Source organism: Arachis duranensis, chromosome 5 (assembly GCF_000817695.3).
Source record: "Arachis duranensis cultivar V14167 chromosome 5, aradu.V14167.gnm2.J7QH, whole genome shotgun sequence".
Lineage (NCBI taxonomy): Eukaryota > Viridiplantae > Streptophyta > Magnoliopsida > Fabales > Fabaceae > Arachis > Arachis duranensis.
The window spans coordinates 10,943,624-10,950,727 of NC_029776.3; the positions used below are offsets into that span (position 1 = coordinate 10,943,624).

The 7,104-nt window shown below is 42.4% G+C and overlaps 1 long non-coding RNA gene across 1 annotated transcript in view; it reads right to left on the bottom strand.

The window, feature by feature from the left end:
- Positions 1–7,104, bottom strand: part of LOC107488003 (uncharacterized) — a 10,408-nt gene that overhangs the window by 2,361 nt on the left and 943 nt on the right. The window lies entirely within an intron of this gene.

The window sequence follows — 7,104 nt, forward strand, 5'->3', positions numbered from 1 at the left end:
GGCGATCGGAGCTCCGTAGCTCAAGATATGAGCTTGGGAAGTTTGAAGTGAATAGTAACAATGGTGGAAAGCTCTCACCTCTCTCTTCACTTCAGCTGCTGTTGTGTGTAGGTTATGAGGGTGAAAGTGGCTGAAATGGGTTCATTTAAGTGTATTTATATGTTGGGCTTGGACCCAACTTGGGTCCGGTCCAACCCATTAGCATTTTTAGCCCGTTTGGCCTAATTTCGGGCCAAATCTTTAAAATTAAAGCCCGGTTTTCCATTTCTAATGTTTTTCTAAGGTTTTTGATGGTTTTCACTTTTCTCGTGCGGTACCAGGCAGACTTGAACCGATTCAACCGGTTCAATTGCCGGTTCGTAATTTTTCACGGTTTTTCGTAGAAAGCACATTTTCTGACTCAGAAAGACCCACTGAGTCCAAAAATCACCTTTAAATCCTCAAATTCTCTCTCTAACCTTTCGGAATCTAATTTGGGCAATTAATTCACTTAATTAACCGGTTGATTCGTTGCGGTTCTTACATTCTCCCCACCTAATAAGAAATTTTGTCCTCAAAATTTGAATTACCTGAGAAAAGCTCGGGATAATCTTTTCGCATCTCAGACTCCAATTCCCAAGTGTGCTCTTCTACTCCTGCTCGCTCCCAAGCAACTTTAACCAATGGGACATCCTTTCCTTGTAGCTTCTTCATACTAGTGTCATCGATCCTCACTGGTGTCACTTGGAGAGTCAAGTTCTCTTTCAACTTGACCGATTCAGGCTCCAACACATGAGCCGCATCCGACGTGTATTTACGGAGCTGTGACACGTGGAATACGTCATGCAAGTTAGACAGATGAGGTGGCAAAGCTACTTGATATGCCACCGGCCCGAATCTCTTCAAAACCTCAAACGGTCCTATATATCTTGGGTTCAACTTCTTGGTCTTGATTGCTCTTCCAATCCCAGTTGTCGGTGTAACCTTAAGGAATACGTGTTCTCCCACTTCAAACTCTAAGGGTTTCCTTCTCTGATCCGCATAACTCTTCTGTCGACTTTGGGCAGTTAAAATCCTTGCACGAATCTTCTTAATGTTCTCAGTAGTCTCTGCTATCAAATCTGGACCCAAAACACTTACTTCTCCAATTTCATACCAACAAAGTGGAGACTGACACTTTCGTCCATACAAAGCCTCATACGGAGCCATCCCAATGCTTGCATGAAAGCTGTTGTTATATGCGAACTCCACCAATGGCATGTAACGATCCCAACTCCCGGGTTGATCCAACACACATGCTCTCAGCATATCTTCCAATGTTTGAATAGTTCTTTCCGATTGTCCATCTGTTTGTGGATGATACGCCGTACTAAGACATAGCTTCGTACCGAAAGCTCTTTGGAAAGCTCCCAAAAACCTTGATGTGAATCGGGGAAGATCACGGTCCGATACTATGCTTGACGGCACACCATGCAACCTCACTATCTCCTTGATGTATAATCTTGCCAATTCCTCCAACGAATAGTTCACTTGGATAGGCAGAAATTGAACAGACTTGGTCAATTTGATCACCCAAATCGCATCAAACCCCGACCTAGTCCTCGGTAAACCGGTAACAAAATCCATAGCAATTCCTTCCCACTTCCACTGAGGAATCTCAAGTGGTTGTAGCATTCCTGACGGTTTTTGATGCTCTATCTTCACTTTCTGGCAAGTCAAACATTTGGATACCACTGTAGTTACATCACCCTTCATCCCCGGCCACCAGAACATCTTCTTCAAGTCATAATACATCTTCGTGCTCCCGGAATGAATAGAAAACCCACTGTTGTGAGCCTCCAACAGCAAGTCTCGCCTCAAACTCCCAACATCTGGTATGCAAATCCTTCCCTTGTATCTCCATAACCCTTCCTCATCCTTAGTGAATTCTTCGCGTCTCTTATCACCAACTGGTTGAAACAATTGCTGAAACTTCTGCTCATCTTGCTGAGCCCTTTGTATTTCTGATTTAAACGTGCTTGAAATCTGTAACTGATTCAAACAAGCTCTTCCGGCAACTTCACTAATATCCAGCTTAAGATCTACAAACTTATCCACTAGTTCTTCTTCTTTGATTCTCATCCAAGCAATTGTTAAAGATTTCCGACTCAAAGCGTCTGCTACCACGTTCGCCTTTCCAGGGTGATAACTCAACTCAAAATCATAATCTTTAAGCAACTCCATCCACCTTCTCTGGCGCATATTTAGCTCTTTCTGATCAAAGATGTACTTGAGACTCTTATGATCAGAAAAGACGCTAAACCTTACTCCGTATAAGTGGTGTCTCCAAATCTTCAATGCAAACACAATCCCCGCTAATTCCAAGTCATGAGTGGGGTGATTCACCTCATGCGGTCTTAGCTGACGCGATGCGTAAGCCACCACATTCCGGTGTTGCATCAACACGCAACCTAAACCCTTCAAAGAAGCAGCACAATATACCTCAAACAGTTCACGCGGTTCCGGTAGGATTAGAACAGGTGCTGAAGTTAATCTCTGCTTTAACGTTTGAAAACTTTCTTCACACTCCGACGTCCACTCGAACGGAACTTCTTTCCTTGTCAACTTTGTCATTGGTAGCGCAATCCGGGAAAATCCTTCGATAAATCTCCGGTAATATCCGGCTAAACCCAAAAAGCTTCTGACTTCCGTCACAGTCGTCGGTCTTTCCCATTCCATCACCGCTTCTACCTTAGAAGGATCCACGGTTATTCCTCCTTTGCTCACCACGTGACCTAAGAACTTCACTTCCCTCTTCTCGAACTCACACGTCGACAACTTAGCATACAACTTCTGTTGCGTCACTCTGATTATCATCATTAAGAAACCAAAATTTTTCGTTAAACCAAATATCGATTTTGTAATATTTGTCAAAACCTTTAAATCAACTTCAATCTAAATAAGTCTATTGTTAAAACCATATCAAAAGAGTCAAAAACTTTTTATTTGTAACCCAAACGTTTTAAAGCATGATTTGCCTAAATTCATCAAAACCTTTAAATCAAAACCTTTCCATTTGAATCCCTTTTGTTAAATTAGATCTTACAAACCAAAATACAAGTGAACAAAATCTTAGGACTCACTTTTCCTCTTTAAATCGTATTATTTGATCAAAGTTCCAATCTTAGTTTCAAAACCAAATCATTCAAAATAGTTCATTCAAGACCAGATCACTGTTGAGTTTTCTGATAGGAGTCAAAATAGTTTACTCGGAAGTTGCCTACTTCAAATCACTCCTTGCAATTGATCCATCAAGTCATCTATCCTTGGCAGCGGGTACTTGTTCTTTACTGTCACTTTATTTAACTGTCGGTAATCCACACACAAACGCATCCCTCCATCTTTCTTCTTCACCAATAAAACTGGCGCTCCTCACGGTGATACACTCGGTCGAATGAACCTCTTATTCAGAAGCTCTTCCAACTGAGTCTTTAGCTCTGCCAGCTCTATAGGAGCCATTCTATACGGTGCAATCGATACTGGTCCAACTCCCGGCACTAATTCAATCGTAAACTCAATTTCCCTTTGAGGTGGGAACTCGGGGATATCTTCCGGGAACACTTCTGGAAAATCTCTAACCACCGGAATTTGATCTAAGTTCTGGGCATCGCCCAACGCATTGACAGCCAACAGAATATAACCCTGACACTCCTCCCCACTATAATGCACCATTACAGAGTTCAGGTAACACCCTGTAGCTACCATTGCTCCATTTTCTCCTTCCGGCATAAACCGAATTGTCCGTTCAAAGCAATCCAACAAAATTCGGTTCTTCGACAACCAATCAAACCCTAAAATCATCTCTAGCCCCACCATTGATAAACAGATCAAATCGTGTACAAAGTCTCTACCCTCAAGCTTGAAACCTACTTGTCTACAGCTTGACCTAGTCATAATTGTTTGATGCGGAGTATGTACATGTAGAGAAAAAGGTAACTCTGATACTTTCAAGCCTAATTCCTCAACTTTAGCAAATGAAATAAACGAATGCGAAGCTCCAGTATCATATAATGCAACTGAGGATTTATCACCAATTAGACATATACCTTTCATCAAAGGATCCGCCTTGGAAGCATCCTTGGCATTCACAGCAAAGACTCGACCTTGATGCTGACTCTGGCCCGCATTCTGATTCCTCCCACGAGGGCAATCCCTCGCAATGTGGCCAGGTAACCCACACTTGAAGCAACCACCTAAACCAATCTTACATGAGTCATAAGGGTGAAAACGTCCACAACGATCACAAGCTAAATCCGGATAACTCTTACTCTGATTTCCTCTTCCTTTAGCATACTGAAACTGATTCTGATTGTTCTTTCTGAAGCTCCCTTGGCCTTGAGGAGTATATCCCCCTCTTTTGAAGCTTTGTCCTCTAGGATGAAAATACTTGCCACGCCCACGACTAGAGCTCCCTCCATGAGTGTCCTTAGATGCCGCCACTGTCTTGGCATACTCCTCCACTACCCTTGCTTTGTTCACCAAGTCGGAGAAGACACGGATCTCCATAGGAGCCACAGCAGTCATAATGTTGTCCTTCAAGCCCCTTTGGTACTTAATGCACCTCCAACTCTCGAAAGTCTCCGGGTCACCCTGACATACCCGAGAAAACCTACAAAGCTCTTCGAACTTGTTGGTGTACTCTGCCACAGACATGGAACCTTGCTTCAGCTGCATTAGCTCCATCTCCTTTGCTTCCCTTGCAGACTCAGGAAAGTATTTCTTATAGAAAGCCATTTGGAACACCTCCCATGGAATGTCGGCGTTCTGAAGCTGTAGCAAACGACACTCAGCTTGCCACCAGGGCTGGGCCTCTCCCGCTAGCTGATAAGCGGCAAACTCTACATATTGATTGAGAGGAACATGCTGCGCCTGTAAAGCACGCTCTATAGCCTGGAACCAGTGGTCCGCTTCAATAAGATCTGTGGATCCTCGGAAAATTGGCGGATGAACCTTGAGGAACGTCGCCAAGGTCATCGGAACTCCTCCTGTGTTATCGCCGTTACCTTCAGCATTATCATTGGTATTCCCTTCGCCATTCCCATTTCCGTTGCCATTCCCAGTCGGTTGGCCCAATCTCTGCACTGCTTGCAGAGTCGCAGCAGCATTAGCTTCCATGGTGTTAGCGAGATTCGCCATCGCCGCCATGAATTCGGCGTGATTGTCAGCTGGTTGCTCATTCCTACTTCCTCGGTTTTTCAAAGAAAATAGTGATACAGTTTCGAGTCAAATGCTCTTATTTTATTATTAAATATATGAAGACGTCGTAATACTTTTCATTATCAGAGTGGCGTAGCCGAAAGCGTGACATTCTGATAGTAAGGGTGTTATGTTATGGTATCAGAGCAGTTTGTTCTTGTAACACCCGAATTATCCCAAGCCTTACCTCTGGTTGTAAAGCAAAGGTTAATCAAAAGTTACGAAAATTCTAAGACTTATACAATATCTATATAAAGAAAGGAATAATTGTTCTAGAAGCCCGATGAAGAATTAAGCACAAAACAAAGTTACAAAGGCGCGAAACGTTCACACAAAGCTACAAACTTAAGGCACATGATTAAGATACAAGACATCAAGATATAAGTATATAAGAGAGTATAATAATCATAAGGAATTAGCCGCAGCCTGCGGAGTTTAAGCTGACTAGTAGATACAAACATACTAAATTTTAAATGATAAAACAGCATATACAGAATATCTCTCATAAAGTAGACCTCTAAGGCAAATATAAATACAAAAGTGAGAGAACTTCAAATAAAAAAGCCAAAAGACTCCAAAACATGATAAAGGTCCTCCGCTCTGTCACCATTAAGCAACTCACCGAGATGGGTTGCGACCTGCATCTGAAAAATACAACAACAATATGGTATGAGAACCGGAGGTTCTCAGTATGGTAACAGTTCCCAGTGATATAGGATATAAGACCCCGGGATGCCAAAGGCAATCCTAAGCTTCATATCCATCACAAGATTCAACTTAAAGCATTATAAAACATTTAAGCATAATATACCAACTTGACTTAAATAAACCAGGTTATCTATCTTAAGGGATTTCTATTCTAACCAAACACCGCTGTCCCACAGCCTTCACCAACCGATCCTCCATGCGATTCCATCGCCATCGCCTTCCGAACCTCCTCAATCCTAGCAGAAAACACAGATAATGTTCAAAGCAAGTAAAGCACAAGTAGTAGCATATATGGCAAATAATTCAGATAGCAAGTAAGCATGTTATTCAATTAGGCAAACCATTACAAGTAGACAAAGCATACAAGCAAATAGGAAATGCATATGATGAATGCCTGCCCTACTGGCTGTGATATCACATTGTCGGTTCAACTGCCAACCCGACACATCTCCATGGAGACGTCGCCCTTCGGATTTCTTATATGGGAACCCCCGAGATATAGTGCCCGGATCACTGTCCAGGTACCGGCGCCTGCTCGCCCTATAGATCCGAAAGGATGCGAGCGGGATATTCTTGCCTCAGACCTCACATCTCAACGTAAGCGGGAATAACCACCGTCCTTACGCCGCCGCCGCCGCTACCTCGACAGGCGGGATTAACCACCGTCCCCGCCAGGTGCATAGCGTCTCAAAATATCATGTAAAAATATTATTTTAGTGGTTTTCAAAAGTATTTTCAGCATACATATATCCATTACTTAAATCCGAGTCTCCGACTCATCTCAACCACTGTCCCTTTATAACTCAGTTTCCAAATACCAAAAGTCTATCATTTCTCATCTCATATACCAATCATCCTTCACCTAACGTCAAACCATTCTCAGCACACCAGAAACCTAGGCCTCCGTTTTCTAATTTACCTTAAAATCATGTACTAGAGCCCTTAATTTATATCCCATGTTCTAATACTCAAAACTAGGCCCAAATGTCTTAAAATGGTGTTATAGAAGCTTACAACCTTGTTAAAAAGGCAAAATAGTTGAAAACAAATAAATTTTTGAGAAACAAGACGTGTGCACCCGCACAATTCAGAAATCATGAAACTCTACAACTTTGCAAAATTTCAGATTTTTAACACCAACTTTGAATGATCATAACTTCCTCTACCAAATTCCAATTTTTT